We start from the raw sequence: 24,762 nt of genomic DNA, 5'->3' as shown, positions 1-24,762 counted from the left end.
TGAAGAGGGTCAGCCGATTTAAAATACGTAAGGTTCGACCACGATTTACAAGTTACTGTTCCTCTGCTCATCACATACCGTTTTCACATACCGTTTTCCCTTTTATTTGCCAACAGTAAATAAAAAACTTTTCACTTGTATTTTTATTTTATATATACTATTACTATTCTGTATTTATACTGTACTCAACTGAAATGCTTTTAAATTGTAACCAATTTAACTTCCTCACAGTATGTACCGTCATTAAGAAACGATATTGTCTGGAGCGGTAGGAAGTATCGTAGCCAATCACTGAGTATTAACAGTTTCACCTATCTGCTGCCCGACTGGTAGCTACAGTGTGATGCTTTTTATGTTGTTTAGGAAAGAAAAGACATGACAAAGGTAAACTTTACGAAGACAAAAGCTGAGTTACTGAACAATACTTGTGTTTACATGGCAAATGACATGAGAGAGAGAGAGAGAATTACCAGTTCCTTCTATGCAGTGTAATTCTATATATTTTGTTGCTGAAGAATCTCTGAACCAACAATTTTGCACTCAAAGTAATAAGAAGGAATTCATTCTATTCTTCATGTAACCAGTAAAATACATACACTATTAAAAACTACGTTTTGTATTCAAAACACACGCACTTATGTCATCGTCAGCTTCTCTGAGCAAAAGTTCTTTCTCAGTCAGAATACAGCTAAAACCTGATTGGCTCGCTGGTTGCCATGGAGATCTGCTAGCCAATGACAGCCCTCTACTTCTGTTCTATTTATCGACATATGTCGTGATGGCACTAAATTTGAATGTTGCCATGATCGTGATTATTTGACTGCTGATGGCAAAAATTACTCAATAATTTGCTTTATATAATTATTTCTTCATGAAAATATGAATTCAACAATATTGTTAATTTAATATAGTGGTATGAAAAATCCCACAACAGTCAGTTGTGGTGATGCGTCATCACTTGCGAATCCTGTTCCCGGACTGTCCTCAGATTTACGACTGCAAACTGATGACGACTTCAGTAACAATAAAAAACAAACCTCTCCAAGATCGATATGATGAAATGTATTTTATAGTCTTACTTATCGTTAAAATTCACAAGTTGAATTACAGTCATTTTGATCATGTATATTTTTCTGTTTTACAGAATGTTTTTGTTGAAAACAAAATGTGTTAGTGAACTTATGGTCTTAATTGTCCCACTATTTTATTATTGATGATTTTAATCATCTCACATATATTTAACAGTATATTAATATAGATAATAATAAACTATAATGAATAAATAACTAAAATAAACAACATGAAAAAGGGAAAAAATCTTACTCTTCATTTTGGAGACCACTCTATTTTACCTAATAGTTATGCGTTTATGTCTCGGCCTAGGCATCTACATATGTGGCTGAATTCTATAATTTTTATCATGTTTTATTCTTCATTTTTCATCTTTTACCATGAGCTTTAATTCAAACATTTCTACATTGGCTTATTATCCATACTCTTTGTAAATAATGAAATATAGTATATTTATAGGTAATTATAGGTACAGTATATATATATATATATATATATATATATATATATATATATATATATATATATATATATATATATATATATATATATATATATATATATATATATATATATATATATATATATATATATATATATATATATATATATATATATATATATGTAAAAAAAAGCTTAACGACTCCTATATATTACTGTAATAAGCGTTTCAGAAGTATATATTTTCCCCAATTTATCGTTCGTCTGGCAGCCTGTATTGTCTCGCTGTTCGGTACCATGAGTTTCTAATGCACTTCAGTGATACTCAAGCTATCACAAAGGTCGGCTGTCATTGTATGCGCCATTTCACTACATTTGGCGCTCTTGCGCTAGCTAATGAATTATGGCTAAAACTTCCTTATCCTTGGTTAAGAAAGCAGAAATTGTGACCCTATGGAAAACTGGCAAGTCAATGTCAGCTATTGCAAGAGAGCTGGGAATGTTCATTGTGGTGCAACCGCTCCAAGACAGGAGACCTTGATTCATCACTGAAGCGGAAGAAAGGCTTACGAAAAACTACAAAAAGAACGGATAACATTTTAAAAAGGATTGTTATGGAACATCCATCAATGCCAGCCAAAATTTTGAAGTCTCAAAACCCTGATCTGCTTAGGAACGTATCTGAACGGATGCAACATCGTGCAGAAAGACCTTGGTCTCCCATGTCGTGTTGCAGCAAAGAAGCCACTCCTCACTAAGCCTATGAAAAAAAAGGATGGCTTTTTGCAGAAAATATTTGAAGTGGACTGAAAAGGATTGGGAAAGGGTAGTTTTTAGCGATGAATCTAACTTCCACATTATTCATAGCGCTGGCAAGAAAGTAAGGAGGCCCCAAGGATCTAACCGCTATGCATCAAAATACACAGTCAAGACTGTGAAACATCCAGCTTATGTGATGGTATGGGGATGTTTCAGCGGATATGGGGGGGTAGTGGGGATTATATTTTCTCCCAGAGAGCACGACAATGAATGGAGAGATTTATGAAAATGTCTTGAAAATGAATTAGTCCCTTACAAGGAACTTTTGGGCATGCGTGTATTTATGCAAGATGGAGCACCTTGCCACCGATTTCACAAGGTCACAAACCTTCTTAAGGAATTTAATATTCAGAAATTGGACTGGCCAGGCAATTCAGATTTAAACCCAATTGAAAATTGCTGGGCATACATGAAACGGAAACTGAAGGCACTAGCAGATGAGAAAACGTCCCTCCCAAATTGAAGGATGCCATCCGTAAGTTTTGGTTTGAAGACATGGATGCACAATATTTCAAAGATTTAGCACATTCAATGCCAAGAAGGTTAAAAGCTGTACTTAAAAATAATGGAGAAATGTCTAAGTATTGAAAAAAATATAAGTGAACTAAAATTTTCCCTTTTATTTTCCTTTTTTTTTATATCATTGCTATGATTTGTTTACAAATGTAGTGGGCGTTATTTTTTTTTATACTGTATTGTATATATATATATATATATATATATATATATATATATATATATATATATATATATATATATATATATATATATATATATATATATATATGTATGTATGTATATATATATCGCAGGTTAAATGGGACTATCAGCTAAGACAGACACCCTGGCCCCCCTATTAGTCCATCTTAACAGGGGTCGACTGTACTATCAGTCATGTGCGAGCTAGGGTTTGTTTTTGATAACGGAGAATAACATATTCTTTCCTTCAACACGCATGACCTTCTGGCAGTCCGGACTGCCACTGCACGATTAGTTTAACCATTTTTGTCTTGCCCTCATAAGTTGGAAATTTCAATATTCGATAGGATCAATGTAATTTCTCATCATGCCAAATGTAAATTGTTTCGACAGTGCAAGGAAAACTTTCTTTACACACCACAAGTGTAACCCCCCATAAGCCTCTTATTAGTTATGCAGTGTCTCTCCACAAATGAAATATACACAAAGGCTTATGTTAGCTTGGGCTAATTTTCGTTCATTACGAACGACCGAGTCTTTTTTTAGACAAATTCAAGTCTTTTCAGACACCCTGAGTCTTTCGAGACACCCTGAATCTTTTCAGACACCCTGAGTCTTTTCAGACAACCTGAGTCTTTTGAGACACCCTGGAATTTGAGTCTTTTCAGACATATTGATTATCCTTTAACGCACAAACTGTAAGTTCTCCAGAATGCCCTAACCCTTGCACTAGAGCCATGCGCGAATAAAACCAAACCCTGTTCTATTTTGAACAAACCTAAAGGATCACGCCCATATAAGCATTATCTCAAGATGTGTACGACATCCAGAGGCCAGCAAAATGAGGACTTCAAGTTCTACATGTCCACTGGAAAGGACATGGGACTATCAGGACTAGCCCTGAAGGATTGGGTCCAAGAGAGAGTAGACAATGCCAGGGCAGCAAGAGAGGCAGAAAGAATAGCCCAAGAGGAACAAGAAGAAGCAGAAAGGCAGGAGAAGGAGAAAGACAGGCAGGAGAAAGAGGCAGAAAGGCAGGAGAAGGAGAAAGAAAGGATAGCCCGGGAGAAATGAGAAGAGGCAGAAAGGCAAGAGAAGGAGAAAGAAAGGCAGGAGATGGAGAAGGAAAGAGAAGAGAGGGAGAAAGAAAGGGCTCATCAGCTTGCAATGGCAGCCCAAGGCGTGCGCAACACACCACATTCAACCCTGAGCAGTGTAAGCTCCCTCATAAGAAAACGGGATGAAGCCGAGCCTGAAGCCTGGCTCGACCATATTGAAAAGGTCCTGAAGACCTATCATCCCTCTACTGAAGAAATGTCTCTGATCTTGGGAAAGCACCTTGAAGGGAAAAGTACCATTGCATTCATTGCTCTCCAACCTGAGGATCAAGGAACTCTCACCCTTGTCCACCAAGCCATCATAAAGGCTTTTGAGATAACTCCTGACCGTTGGAGGAAAAGGTAGAGAATTATGCCCAAAGAGTCAGGTCAGACCTGGCCTAAGTGGATTTTTAAAAAGACCCAGGCCTTAAAACAATGGCTAAAATCTCTCAAAGTCACTAGTCCAGAGGAAAGCCTCGAACTCTTCCAGCTTGAGGACTTTTTACATTACGCCTCGCCAGCCCTCGTCATCCATCTGTGCGACAAGGCGCCCAAGACAGTGGTCGAGTGCTGTCGTTGGGCTGACATCTGGGGTATGAATCATCCTCATCTGAGTTCCCATGGAGGGAATTAATATCCCTCCTCGCCTGCCTCAACCAGCTCCCAGTAACATCCCGAGAATGGGCACCCCCATAAGAAACCTGTGTACTGTATGGGTATTGTAAAAGAACAGGGCACCCCACTGAACAGTACAGCTTGAAGGCTGGGAATCAACCAGAAAATCCCTCTACATTCTCATATGGGACAACAACCCAACAAGCCACACCGGGATCTTGGACAAAAAGTAAAGAACCTGCTCCCTCAATGCCCCGAGGTAGATGCCCCGCCAGCCAGGTCAAGGCATTTGATGACTCTGGCGCGCAAATGTCCCAAATAAGGGAAGACAAGGTTCCCCATGGAGCTAACATTAACAGACATAAACTCGTCATGATTGAAGGTATCAATCACTTTAAAATGATACTTCCTACTGTTAAGTTGAGGATCACAAGACCTCATAGATCTAAAATCTGCGACCTCACAGTAGCCAGACACATTCCTGGAGGTTATGACATCCTCCTGGGACAAGATTTCCAGTCCCCGTCTAAATTGCAGCAATCTGGGGTTCGGACCCTTCAACCCATTCATTAGGCATGAGTAAGCCTCAAAGTCTGCTTTCATCCCACTGCCAGTGCCAACTGAGTACACTGCGCAGTGGCCACCGCCACCTGATTAAATTTCAAAGCCCAGTCCTGTGCCAGGCCCTGCACCAGTGCCAGTGCCAGGGCACCAAATAGGTATCCCTCCAAGAGATCCTAAACGTGAGTCACAATCTCTGCCAGTACCACTTGGGTGCACTGAGCAGTGCCAAGCTCCGTCCATCCCGAACGACGAGCGAATTTCCGATACCATACCAGTGCCAGAGCACGTCCCCGATCTTTCCAGAGATCCCAGTCCGGTTCCCCTCTCCTCTCCTGGCTTGGCTCCGCTACCAGTGCCGGTAAGAGAGATGGATTCTTCCGACCACATCGGAAACTCACCTGTCAACGCCCTATTGAGCAAGGACATCATCATCTTGACAAAGGAAATGTACTGGAATAAGGTTTCTTAGTCAGTCACGATCCTGTTATTTCTCTGTCTGATGTGTTTTCTCTTTCCATTGTGAGATCACCTTCAGTAATTGGTGTTGAAGTATTAAGTGTTAACGTAATTCTGCATTAGTGTTGAACTGAGTTATTTGGCACCATTAGTGCATTCCCTCAGTTCCCTTTGAGCATATTATTATTTCGCAGGTAACCGTCTTGCATCTAATTGCAGAACGGCCTTGGCTGTGGAACCACTCTTGGCTGTATCCCATGTGCAGTGGTCTTACGCCACCCCCCTAATCTACCCCTCTGCGGTGTTCCTGTTATGAAGACATCATCGGTGTAGAATACTCCTGTGTGGGATTCATTCAACCTACCCAGTTATTCTTCATTCTTTTGATGTGTTTATTATGTAAATATAATTAATTAAGAGAACTCTTGAGTTTATGTAATCTTCCCTCACATGAAGAAGGCCCTAAGCCAGCATTGTTTTCCTTGATTTATTCATGTACGGAGCTGCCTTAACCAGTCTTATTAGTCAGATTTTTAGTTAAAATATAGTAGATTTCTTGATGATGTAAAGCAACTCCAAGCGATAATCCGTTGTTGCCCAGAATCCAGTAAGTATACTATATATATATATATATATATATATATATATATATATATATATATATATATATATATACAGTGAACCCCCTGTATTCGCGGGGGGATACGTCCCACACTCCCCCACGAATAGGTCAAATCCGCGAATGCTTACAACGCCCCCCTGAAAACGCTTATACCTGTTTACCATGAAGGGTCAAACACCAAAGTACAGTCACCGCAAATAGAAATCGGACCTACTTGGCAACTGGTAGCATAAACATGGTTATCATCAAGGAAATAAATAAAACAAACATAATAGAGAATAGTAGCACCTATTTTTATATTTAGTCATATTCCCCTTGGCTTTAAGAACAAGTTTGAGTCGTTTAGGCATGCTGTCAGCCAGTTTCTGGAAGTATTGCAAAGACATTTCATTCTCCCAGATTGTGGTGATTTCTTGTTGCAGGCGCATGAGGGATGATGTGTTGCACGACTGAAGCTTCTTTTTCATGACATTCCACCCATTTTCGATTGGGTTGAGGTCAGGACTGTTACCAGGCCACTGTAAGACCTCAATATTGTGATCAGTGAGCCACTTGGTAATTTTCTTGGCCTTATGACATGGAGCACCATCGTGCATGAAGACAGTGCAGCCATGAGTCTCATATGAAGGCAGGAGGTGATCTTCAAGAACTTGAATGTAGCGGTCAGAATTCATTGTAACATTTTTTGGGAGGAAGTGCAATCCTCCATGACCTCTTAAACCACGGAAACATCCCCAAATCATGACAGATTCGGGGTGCTTGACGGTGGCAACTGTGTAGGCAGGGTTGAATCTGCTGACTGAAGATGGCAGTCTTACTGTGGTAGAACGGCCCTGAATACACTGGAATGGTGATTCATCTGACCACATGACCTTCCTCCAGTCATCAGCTGTCCAGTGGATGTATTTCTTGACGAAATTCAGTGGAGCTTTCTTCATACGATCTGTCAGAAGAGGTTTGCGTGCAGCACGGCAGATGGGCAGCTGGAGGTCCTTCTGGCGACGGTGTTGGATGCAGCGGATTGATACATCTTTTAAGAGGATTGGGTGACTTGTTTGTAGCTGAGAAGCTGTAAGACAAGGGTTTTTACATAGTTCTCTCACAAGAAGATGATCAGTGGCCTTGGAAGTCTTCCGTGGGCGTCCAGGATAAGGTTTTCTTGGGGGAACGACGTTGGGTGGTAGGTCACGAGCGGCAGCCAGCAACAACATTACGGTTGACTTTGCTCGGCCAGTACATTTACAGATTTCTTTAATAGGCACTTTTTCTTGTCTCCAGGCTAATATGCGAGCCTTCTCCTCCTTATTCATGTGTGCATGACCCATATTTAGGGAATATATAAAGAATTAAAAGGCAAGAAGTGCTCCAGTCCAAATACTGGGATCTTGGGGGCAGAGCAAATCAAAGCAATAACCTTTCAGTTTGCTGTCTGGGTCAGCACTGAGTCCTGAGGCACACACCTCCCACACACACTAGCACAGGAGAGTTGCCAGATATCACCAGCCAACTCTAGCTGAAACCATAGGGCGGGAAATGCAAATAGATTTCAGACATCTAAACAGTGGATGCTTATGGGTTAGGTCCGATTTCTATTTGCGGTGGCGGTATGCCTAAAAATACCAGCCTACATCAAATATACATTAAACTTTTACCTTATTACTGTATTAATCTTTGAAATGATACTGTTAATATAATTTCCAAGCCATCTTAAACATGTTATTATTACATTTATACGTACATACTGTATGGCATACAGCTGTAGGTGAAAATAATCCAGTCCCCCCCTATGTATTCAGCCACACATTTTCTTTCATACAGTTATAAGCTGTCCCATTTTCTTTTCGGGGGGAACCATTGGTATTTACGTACACAGTATGTAATTCACAAAAAGAGAGACAAAAATTTAAAAAAACGTATGCACATTTTAAAAAATTTAATACTACGTATATTTGTACCTGTCTACCACGAAAGGTCAAACACCAAAGTACTGTATGCCTAAAAATACCAGCCTACATCAAATATACATTAAACTATTACCTTATTATTGTATTAATCTTTGAAATGATACTATTGATATAATTTCCAAGTCATCTTAAACATTTTATCATTACATTTATTCGTACGTACTGTATGGCTTACAGCTGTAGGTGAAAATAATCCAGTCCCCCCTATGTATTCAGCCACACACATTTTCTTTCATAGAGTTACAAGCCATCCCGTTTTCTTTTCGGGGAGAACATTGGTATTTACGTATACGCAATTCACAAAAAGAGACAAAAAATTTTTTTTAAATTTATGCACATTTTAAAAAATTTAATACTACTTACATATTAAGATTACTACATACTTAAATCATACGGGTACTCACCAGCGATGAATGTTGATTAACCCTTAAACGCCGAGCCTCTATTTACAAAAACGTCTCCCGTATGCCGGCGGCGTTCGGTGAGTTAGCGCCAGAGCGGAAAAAAGTTTTTTCAAAAAATCACAGCACGCTTTAGTTTTTAAGATTAAGAGTTCATTTTTGGCTCCTTTTTGTCATTGCCTGAAGTTTAGTATGCAACCACCAGAAATGAAAAATATCATTATCATATATAAATATTGAAATATATGACACCGCAAAAAAATTTTTCATATATAATTTTATACAAATCGCGCTGTGAGCAAAACGGTTAAAGCTAACGGGTTATTTTGTTTTTCTTTGTATTGTACACTAAATTGCGATGATTTTGGTATATAACAAATTGTAAAACGATCAAAGCAACACAGAGAAAATATTATCACAAAATGATGCATGAATTCGTAACGCGGATGGATAAAAAAATGTTTTTTCAAAAAATTCACCATAAATCGAAATATTGTGCTAGAGACTTCCCGTTTGTTGAAAAATGAAGCTAATTGATTGAATATTACTAGACTGTTAGTGTTTTAGCTTACAATTGCAGTTTTTTACCATTTCGGTCGAGTTAAAGTTGACCGAAAAGTCGAATTTTTTTCTATTTATCGTGATTTATATGAAAATATTTCAAAACTGATAAAAGCTACAACCATGAGTTATTTTCTGTTGTATTGTACATGAAATTGCGCACATTTTCATATATAAAACTTTATGTAACGACTAATATAAAATGGTGCAAATATTATGACAACGTGACGAAAGAATTTCTGAGATGTTCGGCCGAGTTACACAAGAGACGTAAGGAAAATGTTTTTTCAAAAGTTCACCATAAATTGAAATATTGTGCTAGAGACTTCCAATTTATTGTAAAATGAAGGTGAATGATTGAATATTACTAGAATGTAAGAGTTTTAGCTTACAATTGCATTTTTTTACCATTTCGGTCGAGTTAAAGTTGACCGAAGGTTGAAATTTTGGCAGTTATCATGATTTATGTGAAAATATTTCAAAACTGATAAAAGCTACAACCATGAGCTATTTTCTGTTGTATTCTACATGAAATTGCGCACATTTTCATATATAAAAGTTTATGTAACGACTAATGTAAAACGATGCAAGCATTACGACAACGTGACAAAAGAATTTCTGAGATGTTTGGCCGAGTTACCGCACGCAGACGTAAGGAAAAAAATTTTTTTTTTTTTTAAATTCACCATAAATCGAAATATTGTGCTAGAGACTTCCAGTTTGTTGCAAAATAAAGGTACATGATTGAATGTTACTAGAATGTAAGAGTTCTAGCTTATAATTGCGTTTTTTGACCATTTCGGTCGAGTTAAAGTTGACCGAAGGTTGAAATTTTGGCAGTTATCGTGATTTACATGAAAATATTTCAAAACTGATAAAAGCTACAACCATGAGTTATTTTCTGTTGTATTCTACATGGAATTGCGCACATTTCCATATATAAAACTTTATGTAACGACTAATATAAAACGGTGCAAACATTACAACAACGTGACGAAAGAATTTCTGGAGCGGATGTAAGGAAAAAGTTTTTTTCAAAAATTCACCATAAATCGAAATATTGTGCTAGAGACTTCCAATTGGTTGCAAAATGAAGGTAAATGATTGAATATTACTAGAATGTAAGAGTTTTAGCTTACAATTGCGTTTTTACCATTTCGGTCGAGTCAAAGTTGACCGAAGGTTGAAATTTTGGCAGTTATCGTGGTTTATATGAAAATATTTCCAAACTGATAAAAGCTACAACCATGGGTTGTATTTTGATGTATTTTACATGAAATTGCGCACATTTTCTTATATAAAATTTTATGTAACGGCTAATATAGAACAGTGCAAAAATTACGACAAAATGACAAAAGAATTTCTGAAATTTTCGCCGAGTTACCGTATGGGCGTAAGAAAAAGTTTTTTCAAAAATTCACCATAAATTGAAATATTGTGCTAGAGACTTCCAATTTGTTGCAAAATGAAGGTACATGATTGAATATTACTAGAATGTAAGAGTTTTAGCTTACAATTGCGTTTTTCGACCATTTCGGACGAGTCAAAGTTGACCGAAGGTTGAAATTTTTTGTAGTCGACGTACGGTACGTCCACTTGGCACCAAACAGACAATTTTAGTCGACGTATGATACGTCCAGTAGGCGTTTAAGGGTTAAAGATGATGGTGATGAATTAGCTGTGCAGTGCGATGAATGACGATGAAGATATGACTGCACAGCAAAGCAGAGGAGTTACAACTCATCTGAGGGTGCCTCTTCACCTTCAGGAGGCGCTTCAGGAGGCACTTCTTCAGTTGATTTGGGAGGCACGACTTCAGGCGGTTGGGGAGTGTAACGACCCGAGTGGGCCGTTATGCAGGTTCTTTAACATACTCAGGACGGGGCTGTCATGACTGACGGCAGATGCAACAAACAAAGGAGGAGAAAACAACAAAAACAATAAAATGAGCTTAATATTAATTTATTTTTACAAGTATTTACAAGTGAGTCAGGTCTGGTAAAAAGATAAAAATCATAAATACAAAAAAAAGCCAAAAGGCAGCACTAAACAAAATCAAGTTAAATAAACAAAGAGTAGCTTTAAAAAAAAGGCAAAAATAAACAACAGCAGGCAGAAAAAAAAATACCAAACATACGACCTCCATCGGGGCACCAAGACAGCCCTCAGCTGTGCAACAGGGACAAAAACCCACCAACCAGAAAACCCCGATGGAGACGTCAGGACAGCCTCACGCTGTCATCAAAGATGAGCAGCTCGTGGTCACATGACTACTCATGGTCACACTCCACCTCTACGTCGTGCTCCACTTCGCAGGCGTGCTCCAATTTGCTGCTCAAAAACTCGACCAACGTTGACTCCAAAAACTGCCTGCTGCTGCTGCCACAGCCGCTACCTTCGCTGCCCTACCAGACCCGACTGACGAAAGAAAAATGGCAGCTCACCGACGAGAACATCAAAACAAAAAAAACTTAAAGGTAAGGAGGCAGCAATCCACAAAAGGGAACGAGCAGGGAACCAGCAGTTCCCGCAAAACCATCACTTAACGTGACAGGGAGGCACTTCCTCAGGCGATTCGAGAGGCACTACTTCAGGCGATTGGGGAGGCACTTCTTCAGGCAATTCGAGAGGCACTACTTATGGTGATTTGGGAGGCTTTGGAAGGACCTTCTTCGTCCGTTTGATGAACATGGTGATAGGCAGCTGCTGTCGCTGCTTTTTCATGGTGGTGAGGGTTTGATTATAGGGCTCCCATGCTGAATCAAGGATGTTTGAAAACTTTAAGGAGCGTTCCATAAAAGGATCCCATGTTGAAACATACTCCTGCATATCCTTAATCATTCTCTTCATGTGTGACAGACGTTCCAAAGTCAGGCCGCTCTCCTCTTCCTCCTGCTCCTACCCTGAACCTGGCATATCTTCTTCCTCACTGGCAGACTTCGTCAGCTCTTCCAAATCCTGGTCCGTCAGGGGGTCAGAGAGAGCATCAATAAGGGTGCCGATTTCATCCTCGGTGATGTCCTCAAAGTCTTCCCCACCTAGAATCCTCGCCAACTGGACAGCCTTATTAATGGCCGAATGTTGAATTTCTTCAGGAGAGAAGCCCCTGTAGTGATCAACACACTCCGGCCACAACTTGTTCCAGCATGCGCTCAGGGTCTTCTTCTTCATGTCATTCAGTGATCGGTTGATGATGGTCAGACGTGGCAGTCGTGAATTTACGCCAATATTCTTTTAGTGTAAATTCACTGTCACTGTCCATTGCAGTTACAAGGTGCTGGAGGGAGTTCCCGGTATAGAGTGCCTTGAAGGCACGGATCACGCCCTGGTCCATAGGCTGGAGGAGAGAGGAGGTGTTGGGAGGGAGGAACTCAAGCTGGACTCCCTTGTAAGAAAGATCGAGAGGGTGGCCACCAGCATTATCCATAATCAGCAACACCTTGAACTCCATGGCCAAGTCGTTCAGGTATTGCCTAACTTGAGGGATGAAGCTCTGATGGAACCAGTACTCTGTGAGGACTTTGGTGATCCAGGCCTTAGGGTTATGCATCCAGAACACAGGAAGCAATGCCTTGTTCTTATTCTTGAGAGCCCTGGGGTTTGCAGCCTCGTAAATGAGGCCTGGTTTAAGCATGAAACCAGCTGCATTCCCACATATGATGAGGGTAACCCCATCCTATTGGGCCTTGAATCCAGAGGCTTTAGCTTCGTCCTTCATAAAGTGTGTCCGGGAAGGCATCTTCTTCCAGAACAGGCCAGTCTCATCCATATTGAACACCTGTTCTGGATGGTAGCCCTTCTCCTCGATGATCTTGAAGGCCTCCGGATATTTTGCGGCTGCTTCAATGTCTGCAGATGCTGATTCCCCATGCAGAGTAACAGACTTTAGGTGGAACTGCTTTTGAAATCAGTGGAACTACCCCTTGCTGGCCTGGAAACCTTGAGGCGCTGATGATGGTCCTGCTTGGGGCTCTTCCCCCTCTTCTTCTTCTGCTGGTTCATCAAAGCCTAAAAATTCTAATTTGCCTTCTTCAACGTTTTCCTCTGCCTGTACTGTCGTCGCCTTCCTGAGCAGTTGATAACTGCTGGTAGAGTTGTTGCGCTTTCTCACGAATGATGTTGGAGTCAAGGGGCACGTTTTTCTTCCGGCAGTCCTTTATCCAGATTGCCAGAGCAGATTCCATTTTCACGATTGTTTTGTCCCACACTGTCGCAACTGTCTTTGCACTACCGAAGTAGCTCATACTCACAGACTTGCGTATCTCCGCCTCTTTCTTCTTGATATATCTCACTGTGCTCTCATTAACACTGAAATGGCGGCCAACCGCGGCAAAACTTTTGCCCTCCTTTAACATGTCAAGAATTTTCATTTTCTCCTCGAGTTTCATGACAGTCTTCTTTCTTTTAGACTCTTTGCCAGAAGGCTTTAAAGGAGCAGGGCGTTTTTTAGGAGGCATTTTAGGGCCGAATACCGCTGATGCACAAAGATGAAAAATCAAAATGGACAGATGCATGGTTTCACACAGTAAGATGCTGCAAACTATAAGCACAATCTGAGGAGGATGCCGTGGAGCGGTCTCCCAGAATTCCGTGTTCGCGAGTTGGTTGTGAATGTTCAGCCAATCAGCGCCAAGTGAATAGCCAATGAGCACCAAGGAAAATGAATGGTGCTTCTGGATTGGCTGCTCTGCAGATGACAGCCAAAAGTGTACTAAGTATCACTGGTCCTGGGTAGACAGCATCCAGCATCGCGATTTCTTTGTATTTGCAGAGAGGTGGCTTGGGTGAAGCACTTTTAAGAAAAATAAATACAGGTAGTCCCCGGTTATTGGCGGGGTTCCGTTCCCAACGGCGTGACGACAACCGAAAATCGCCGCTAATCGAAAATCGGCGATAATAGCACTGATCCCTGGTTAGCGGCGCCGATAACTGGTTAGTGGCGCCGATAACTGGTGATTAGTGCTGCCGATAAGAGTCGATCAGCGCCGATAACCGGTTGTCAGCGACAAAAATCTGGTTATCGTCATCGCTAGACAAGCGCCGTAAAACCGAATCGCCAGTAACTGAGGCTGCTGATAAAAGGGGACTGCCTGTATATGTTATTGAAATTTTGCTGTGTTTACATTAATATATTACGGTACTGTAATATTTGAAAATTAGTCAATCGTTTTTCAACTTACAAAATGTACTTACAGTAGTCATTAATATATACTTAGTACATACATGAAAATGCTAGGTACCGCAGATGTAAACATACGTACCCTGCAGTGTTCCTGTTGTCTTACGTATTTTAGATATACCCTACGTACTACCCGTAGTACTGTACTGTACTGTGTATCATCCTAAAACACTTTTTGTATGTAATATTTAAAAATCATCCTACAACAAAACATTTTATAAAATGTACATACTGTATGCGCAGAAGATCAGTGTTAGTATATGTACGCGCAACCAGTAGTACCATGCGTATACCATAGCGGCAAATTATCAGCAAATGACCCAGTATAACCCGTTTTATTGCTGTCTCACGTTTGTGTGTTTTGCGTGTACATTACTATGGCCTAAAAATATTTTTTGAAATCGTGCATTAAGATGTCCTCTGAATGCTCTGCTTCTTCTAGGGCCTCTGGCCAATAGCCTACAATTACTGTAATGACTGATGAGAAGAAAGTACTGTAGACATGATTGTTTTGTTAAGAGAGGGCAAAAGTCATGGAGAAGTAGCAGCCCATTACAGTATGACATTAATTGCGGTCGCCTGCATTGAGCATGAACAAGGTAAAATACTCATGCAGCCCTACTGTACCACCTTCGTTGCCATGTTCAAATACCTTAACATGACAGCGCCTCCCGTCATTCATCGTACTGTACAGCTAATTCATCATCATCATCATCTACAGCATACTGAAATCAACACTCATCACCAGTTACTACCTGTATGATTTAACTTTACTGTATTATTTATTATTATATTAAGGTACCCAGTATAGTATTACATAATATTATTATTTAATTTCTATTACTATTATATGTACAGTACTGTAGTACAGTATTATTATTGATTTACATGATTATTTAATGTTATTATTCAATAAATATGAAAATACAGAATACTATTGCTATACGAAAAAGAAAAAAAAAATCTGCATCCGCGATTATGGAGTTTCCGGCAAATATTTTTATAGATATGTTCCATGGAAAAACCCGCGAATGCGTGAGTTTCCCGCAAACATTTTTTAGATAGGTTCCATAGAAAAACCTGCGAATGGGTGAGTCCGCAAACCGTGAGAATGCGAATATGGGGGGTTTACTGTATATATTTATATATATATACAGTGTATATGTAATGATAACTAGAAGTTTTGATTATTCTAAGTGTTAATTAGCATAGCGAAAGAGAGAGAGTGAGAAACCTTCCATTGTTAGACATTGATAGTTAGAGAGAGAGGGAGTGAGAGATTAGAAGAAACAAACAGAGAGAGAGAGAAAGAGAGAATAGTAAAACAACATTTGTGTTTTGGCTATATCAAGATGACAAGGCCAAACTGGAAAGTATGAAGGATTTGTAAACCAGCGCCAGAAAAGCAAAATCTGTGTTGTGATTACAAAAGCCAAACTCGGGTATGTGTTATGAGTGTGTCGTGGTGACGAAGGCATTATGGCTGCACCTAATCGAGCTGGAAATCACAAGGAATTCGTAACAAAAGGCATGGTGGCTTTAATTGGATAAACAGCCACTGGAATCCGTAATTTCTGGTGACATGCAAGCACCTCCTTTGGAGGCAGTGGGATTTCCAAAAAGGGACGTCTTTAGATTAGCCTGAACCAATTAGGCATCTACAAAGGCAGGACAGAAAACAAGATTCCCGCCTACGAGGGGGCTGGACATGGACTTCCAGAAATCCTTATCAAGTCCAGTTCTGAGGGGGAGCAGCAGAGAAGCAGAGAGAAGGTAGGGGGTGAGGTTGTAAGCCTCACCAATTGTGTGTTGAGATAAGAAGAAAGGCTCACAGTTGACATTCACTGTAATCTTGCACTGCAATTCATTTTGTAAACCTAACTGTAACTTTATTACTGTGTTAGTGAAGTAAAGAAAACTACACTGCATCTCCTTCACATTACTACATAACAAAGCCAGGACGATAAGCATCTATTAAGAAAAGTAATCTTAACTTGGCAATGAATAGCAGACATAAACAGAAAGAAAGATAAATAAAGGACATGACATAAATGGTGGCAGCTAAAGCAGGATTCAAAAAGAAGACATAATAAAGTGCAGTGGAAGGCAGTGTGAAAGACGCATACCAGAATTTAATGACAAGCATCCCTCCATAAACGTCAACGGCCGAAATGGAACGACGAATCATAACGACGAATCATAACAACTTCGAATGACAATGCAAGCATCCAGTAAAATCCACAACTTTTAAAAACAACAAGTGAACAGCTGCACGTATACAGTGAGCCGTATACTGAGCGTCTACAGCAATCAGTATCCTGAGCGTCTACAGCGAAAGCAGTGAACGTCTACAGTGGATCGTATCCTGAACATCTACGGTGAAAGCAGTGAACATCTGAATGTCTACAGCGAAAGCAGTGAACGTCTACAAGTAAATGCAGTGTCTACAAAGAGCGAACAATTGTGTTGGTTGCGAAAGTGATAAAAAGGCAGCAGTTGAACAGAACCACAACAGATTAAGACTGGAGGACGGCAACAGAAAATATGTAAGTTGGAAAATTAATTCTCTCAAAAATTTCTCTCACAGTGAGTGTATTTTTTTAAATAATCTCTCAAAATATTTAAGACCTTTCTGATTGTCTCTCTCAAAAGGTATATAACATTTATAATTCTCTCTCAAAAATTTTTTTTATCTTAATTTTTTGTTTGAGGTTTGATAGATAGGAATGTTTAATAACATGGCATGAGTGCGTTTGATTAGTCCAGAAAGGGGGGTGATGCACACACTACTTTGAATTCAGTTAGATTCAGCAACATAACCACATACGCTGAATTTAAAAGAATCTGTTTATCAATCTGGGAACTAGTAAGTCAAAGTGATGCCTTATATAATATTAATAAATTCCTCAGTTAACATTACGACGGGGAATCAATAGCAAATCTTCACACTGATATCAAAGAAGCAACACACAATGTGATAAAAGACTTAGGAAAAACAGACATCACCATAGGTGATAAGAATGCTTTTGGTGATGGAGAAACTGATTTAGTCAGTTTGAGATATGTGTTAAATTACTTGTCATTTGGAACAATGTATAATGCACTTGGAGAAAAAGAAGAGAAAGCATTCAAGAAAGTTAAGATTGACCCTAAAAGTGATAGCCTTACAACTTTAATAGCAATGAGACAAGAAATCCAGAAGAAAGAAATAGCTTTTTCTAAGGAATTTGTAGGGAGGGGTAACAGAAACACTAAATGAAAGGGAAGGCAGAAATACCAGTGAGTCATATAAAAGAAATAATATGTACAATGATAATTCCAGTCAAGCAGGGAAGAGACAAACTTCCTTTCAAAGGAACTATGCACAAAATACTAGAAGAAAGTGGAATCCAAACCAGGAAGGAAGACAGAATCAACCGAGGAATGGACCATTCCATGGTCCAACCATGAGATATCATAATGGTCAATATCCAAATACAAATAATTCAAAACCAGAGAATCATGCAGCTCAAGGAGCTAGACCAAAAATAATGTGAAAACTGCAGGTATACAAATTATTCCACTAATGAATGCAGAAAGCCTAAAATCTATGCAGTATGCAAAAAGATCAGGCATTTAACAGACGAAAAGATCAATTCCACTAGCATCCGCTGTTCTGTCCCAAACAGTTGGAGGGAAGGTCTCTTACACATCCTCCTTTCTGAGCCAAGACCTTCACATATAGATTTTTAAAAAAATATCTATCATGATAATTACTCACCCAACATTGCTAGATACCTAGTGCAAAAATTACGGACATCTGTCCAGCATTACCAGTCTGTATGGAAGATATGGTTAGATTACATCCATACTGAGAGCCCAGTTGAGATTTCTTTAGAAACACTTTATTTTTCTAATATACCTTTTTGAAGACAAATGCCTTGTGGTTACAACGGTCATGGTATAGAAGGCTGCATTAACGGAATCCTTGCTTTATGGATTCGGGATTGACTCCAATGTAGAAGTTGTCACTTCCCTTCTGCAGTCTTGCTCTACAAAGGCCCACTCCCGAAAGGCTTCCAATTACTTGGTCCCTGAACAAGGTGCTTAGACTTCTATCAACCCCTAAATTCAGTGGACCCAATACAACCACAACTCACAGGTGATCTTCTTGATTGCATTAGCATCAGGAGCTTGTATTAGTGAACTGGGCTCTCTTAGATGGGGATGATGCACCACTAAAATAGCTGACCATCAGTTATTATTGTCCCCTGGCCCATCATTCCTGGCCAAGAATATGGATCCTTTAAAAAGGAAATCCGTTCTTATAAGAAAACTCAATTTAGCTGACGACATTATGCCCGGTTCAAGCACTTAAGGTTTACCTAGAAGTCACGGCAAACACCCCAGAAGGTCCTATTTTCCTACACCCTAGCACGAACTAAACACTCTCCCTACAAAGACTGAGAATGGTTGTAGTGTTTCTCATTAAAAAGACAAATCCACACTCTTTCCATAGGTCACATGATGTTAGGAAAGTAAGTACGTCTTTTGCCTTCTTCAGAAATGTCTCTTTTGAAGAAGTCTCTAAATGTACAGGGTGGTCATCAGTTAAATTATTGCCGCATCCTCGAACAAATTTGACTACATTGTGTATCAGTAGGTGGCATGGTTAGTCTTAAGCCCCAGGCGTTGCGGCAGAAAACCAGGGGTCTTATTAATGGTAAGTATGCTAACTATCGCTGGGAGAGGGACGACAGTACTACAACCAAACCCAGCATGCTTAATTAGGTAAGCCACTGTAGAACTACATCCTAAAACATAAGTTCGTGTATAGTTTCTTGTTCCTTTGTATCAAAACCTGAAGAGTATTTGGAACAAAGAATGGGACTTGAAATCTGTGGTTTGACCTTGGACTGGAAATGTTATTTCCTTTAAAGTGCTGGGATTAAAAGTGAAAGCTTTTCCTTTTCGTCACCTATCAATTTTTTGTAAAGCTCCTTGAGGGTGAAACAGTGACTATGCTATAAAAAGGTTTGATGTAGGAAAAACCTAATTTTGGTAGTCGCTGTTGTGTCATCAAATCTCCCACTTCCCGACAAAAGGCATGGATTTGGACAAGGATCAACCTGCATTGACCAACAGAGAGTAATGGCTCTTTGGTCTTTAACTTTGATTGTAAACAGAGGGCAGATCTTGCATCGCATGTGCAATAGTCACTTCTTCTTCTTGCAGTTTCTTTTGATGTTGGAAAAAACTGGGTCTCAGCTTGCTGGAAGATGAGGAAAGTGCCCTCTTATCTTTGGAGTCCATTATATACTCATCACGTGTTATAATGTTACTGTTATTTCACGACACAATACCTGGCCAAAAGACCAACTTGAAGAGAATTCTTTAATATTAGTTTGGTCAACATGGAGCTCTAGAGACCATGGAAGAGTAACCTGAGACTCAACAGCAACTACCAAAAATAGGTTTTTCTATGTCAAAAACTGTTTTTAAGCTCCAGTTACTTCTCAGTTCAAGGCAATGTCTCGGGATCTTGCCTCGAGTCTTGAGTCGTCAAGAAAGTTCGTTCAATCCTTGGCGGACAGGTTAAAGGCGCCAGAGAAGGTAAGCTGGCGGACTGGATTAAGTCAGGTCAGTGCAACAGCAGTCCTATCCCATTCCCAGGCGCTCTAAGCTTTCAACGCCAGGGATTCTAACCCTTAAGCGTCTGCCTTTAATGCCCCTTTAAGCTAATGGTAAATTAACCATTGAAGGTTGTGGCACCAGCCTGTGGAAGATCCAGTTCTTCCCAGCGGATCTTGTTTTCCCTTCGGGGTATGCTCTGCGACTCGAGGATGCCTTGGTGAGAAGATAAAATTAAGAAACAGTGATCTTCCCAGGGATCAAGCGCAGTCGGCATGGGTTAGGATCCTATCTGACTGGGAGTGTTCGAACACTAGATTGACCCCTCATAAGGAGGCGGTTTCACGATGTTCACAGTAAATGAGGATGTCGACTCCTACCTCTAAAGTGGCAGAATTAACCCTTCCAGGCCGGAACAGAGGAGAAAGCCTATGCACTTAGCTTAAGTGAGGCAGGCCTACTATACTCTTAACAATTCAAGAATGCTGGACCGAACTCGGAAACCTTTACGATGGGTAAACTAGATTCGGTCGCGCTTCGAATCTCTTCAGTGAACAACTACCCGGAGCTTCGGAGTCCCTGATAAAAAAGCTGAGTATGAGCTAGGTGCGTCTCAGCAGATCTATCAATTCCGTCACCTGGTGGAGATTGACGTCTGCGGTTTACAAGGATGAACCTCTGTTCGGGTCTGACCAAGTACTGCGCTCATTCCAGGTGATTTGTTTGATTTCATTGTGGCAAGGAGGAACTGTCGAAAGTTTGTTCTGGCTGACGCGACCATCCGTCATGAGCCGAACAAGCTGATAAAATCCTCTATCTGGGGGACCAATCTATTCCCTGAAGATATGGTCAACTCAGTAATCAGTGAGGCCTCAAGGGCCAACCAAAATCTTCGGATCCGGTGGGGACTCCCCTTTAAGAGGAAGTCATCAAATTCTCGGGGCCCCAACCTAAAGGCAGGGAAGAGGTCACAGAGGAGGTTCCATCATATAAGGCACCCCAGACCCAGACAATTGTTCAAACAGTCCCAGTAGGTCAGATTGCCCAGCCCTCCACCTCCAAGGGACATCCACAATACGTTGTACTGAACCAACCAGCCCACCATCCCGCTGGTTCAACAACTTATGTTTCTCCTGCTTTCAACCCTACTTACGAGTCCCAGACCTTTCAGGGCTACCGCCAGTCAAAGGAAATGAGAGTAGGGGAGCTTCAAGGTCTAGATCGGCCCCAGACTCAGTCTGGTAGAGGTTCAAGAGGAACTAGAGACAGCAAGTCTTACAATAAATGAACATCCCAGGTAGGGGTGGGAGATTCTTTTGCCTCTTCAGGGACAATTGGACATTCAGTCCATGGGCCTGATATCATTTCAAAAGGCCTAGGGTGGAGCTGGGTAGGGGACCCCCTCACTTGTCAGTTACTTTCAGACCAACATCAGATCTGTTAGACTATACAGAAGACCTTCTTTAAAGTACGATAAAGAAAAGTCAGACATTTAAAATTTCAAGGACGCTTATTCAGCGTGCCAAAGAAAGACTCAGACAAGAGAAGAGTGATTTTAGATCTGTCAATTTTAAATTCTTACATTCAATGCGACAGGTTCCGTGTGTTGACCGTCTCTGGAGTGGACCTTACTTCCCACGTGGAGCCGTCTGCCTCTATAGATCTTACAGACGCTTATTATCATGTTCCAATAGCAAGAAACTTCTCCCCTTATCTGGGGTTCAGACTGGGAAGACAGGCTTACTCGTTCAGGGTAATGCCTTTCGGACTGAACATAGCGCCCAGGATCTTCACCAAACCAGGAAGTTATTGGTACAGAACTGAAGATCTCAAGGTATCAGGTGGTGGCTTATCTGGACGGTGGCTAATTTGGGCCTCAGCGTCTCGAATGTCAAAGTGATAAAGTTAGTAATTCAGTTCCTAGAGTATCTGAGCTTTCACATAAACATAAAAGAAATCTCGTTTAACCCGGCAGCAAATTTCAGTGGCTGGGCATTCAGTGGAGACTTAAGCACCCACAAACTTTCCAGTTCCCCCAGCAAAATGCAAGGAGAGATTGCCAAAGCAACAAGGCAGACTGCCAAGTGCAAACAGGCCTCTCGTCGCACTCAAGAAAGAATCCTGGGATCCCTCCAGTTTGCGTCAGTAACAAGCCTTCTCCTCAAGCAAAACTGAAGGACATAAATCCCGAGGTGTGGCGAGAGTCGAGGCCAATTGCAAATTCAGAGACAAAGTCTCCCTCCTTACCTCAATCTTAAAGAAAAGACTTACGTCCCTGGACGGCCAAAAGTCTTTCCAAATGGGATTCCATTACAATATCCCCCTCCAGCCTGATCATCACGGACGCATCTCTGACTGGTTGGGGGGCTATTCACGAGTACAAGAAGGTTCAAGGAGTCTGGTCGGCCACTTTCGCCTCTTCCACATGGCATTCTATAGGCGATGGCAGTTTTCTTGACTCTGAAGCGTTGCGTCTGGCCAGAACATACATATCAGGCTAGTTCTGGACAGTGCAGTGATAGTTCATTGTTTGAACAGGGGAGGTTCCAAGACAAGTCACATAAATCATGTTATGATAGCGATCTTTTCATTAGCAATGAAAAATCATTGGCACCTGTCAGCAACACATCTGTCAGGGTAAGGAGCGTGATTGCAGATTCTCTGTCAGGGCGTCTCCTCTAGAATCGAATGGTCCTTGGACAAGATGTAATTGGATTCTCAGCAGATTCCCATTCGGGCTGGGAGATCTTTTTGCCACGGAATCAAATGCAAACTCATGTTACATAGCTCCGAACCTGGACCCTCGAGCTTATACAGACGCAATGTCAATAAATTGGAACAAATGGGAAAAGATCTATCTCCTCAGTAAATCTTCTGTGGGAAAGTTTTACACAAACTCAGGTCATTCAAAGGTCAGATAGCCTTAGTTGCTCCTACTGGCGAGCAATTGGTTTCGCTTCTGTTAGGCTAAAACTCAAGGCACTTCTAAATTCCTCATCCCAATATTAACCCAAGTAGTGCAAACTCAGATTGTGTCAGCTTCCTCAAGAATGCTGAATGCCCTAACTTTATGGATTTCATGAAGTTTATTGAAGAAAAATGCTAATATTGATCCTCAGAACACATTGTTTTGGAATCGGATAAGAGAAGAGAATCTACTCTTCGCCAGTATGATTCGTTGATTAAAACTTGCTATTTTTCTGAGATTCAGGCGTTCATACTATGACTACTAACATACGATCTCATTTTTAAGACCCTTTTTGACAAAGGTCTGGCAGCTAGATACAATTTCTACAACTAAGTCTGCCTTAAAGTATTCCTTTGGGGATTTAACATTGATCTGCGGACTCATACTTTCCATATTCCTAAAAAGCTTGTGCCCACGTCTTAGACCAACAACCAATCCTGCTTGGTTTCAGTTTCTAACTGATGTATTAAAGTTAGCCTCAGACACAAATAATGAGTCTTGCCCTTATTAAGCTATTCTTAGAAAAACTTTGTTTTTAATTAGCCTGGCTTCAGGAGCTAGAATCTCTGAACTGTCAGCCTTTCTAGAGAGCCGAATCATGTGGATTTCAGCCTTCCATCAGGAGAGGTTCTACTCTCCCAGATCAAATGTTTCTAGCTAAAAATGAAGATCCTCTAATTAGGTGGATGCTCCTGGAAGATAATACCCCTTTTAGAAGTCCTCGCCTGTCGGTGGTCACATTAAAAGCCTACCTGAAGACCTCTCAAGTGCTTCAGGTCCACTTTGTTAGAGAAAATGGGTGAACCATTTCCTTGAATGGCATTAGGCAACAAATGCTTTATTTTATTAAACAAGCTAATCTGGATTCAATCCCCAGGTCCATGATATCCGGGCTGTAGCCACCTCAGTTAATTATTTCCAACACATGAATTTTGAGGAAATTAAAAAATATACGGGCTGGAAATCCCCTAGAGTTTTTAAACGTCATTATCTCAAATCCTTGGAGGCTTTGAAGTTTTCTGCTGTCGCTGCAGGGAACATTGTTTCCCCAAAGTCAATGTATTGTTTTATAATGTTTTATTGTTGGTAATTTGTAATTGTAATTGTTGTATTTTGCTTGCCCTACCAGTTGGTACTTTACCTCACCTACCTGCGCATAAGCTTGTATTCCCGTCCTTCCTATTTTGTTGTCTGGGTTTAGTTGCTTCTCAATCCATTCCTGGCTTTACTTATATCACCTTAGTTGTTAAGTTTCACTAAACATTGTTTATAAGGTGATAGTTTACTAGTTTGTTTATTAATCTTAAGATTGTAACCATCTTTGCATTAATTAAGTTAGTTATTGTCCTTTATTGCTAATTTATTTTTTATTTGCTTTTCTGGATTAGTAAAAAGCATATTCAAAATAAAAATTTTATTTATCCTTAATACATTAATCCTTTTTATATTTACAGCTTCTTTGGTCAATTCTCTGCTACTATTTCACTCCAGCGACACAGGACAAGCCCAGAAAAAGGATTTTGACAAAAGGAAAAATATTTCTGGGTGAGGGCCTGTGTCGCTCAGTGAACCCATCCCTCTCTTTATTTCCCACCCTGATCTAGCCAAAAAAGCTTGGTGCTATTTCGGGATGGTGCATTGTGGGTAGAATTAGTAGTAGCGGTGGTGGGACCGTTGTATCGGCACCTCTTA

The 24,762-nt window shown here is 40.4% G+C and overlaps 1 protein-coding gene across 4 annotated transcripts in view; it reads left to right on the top strand.

Annotated features, from left to right (window-relative positions):
* The window catches only part of Alg3 (Alg3, alpha-1,3- mannosyltransferase), a 314,859-nt gene that overhangs the window by 192,142 nt on the left and 97,955 nt on the right, over window positions 1-24,762 (top strand). The window lies entirely within an intron of this gene.

Source organism: Macrobrachium rosenbergii, chromosome 37, assembly GCF_040412425.1.
Source record: "Macrobrachium rosenbergii isolate ZJJX-2024 chromosome 37, ASM4041242v1, whole genome shotgun sequence".
Classification (NCBI taxonomy): Eukaryota; Metazoa; Arthropoda; class Malacostraca; order Decapoda; family Palaemonidae; genus Macrobrachium; species Macrobrachium rosenbergii.
Note: the sequence above shows the minus strand (reverse complement) of the source record. Positions and strands in the feature narration are given on the sequence as shown.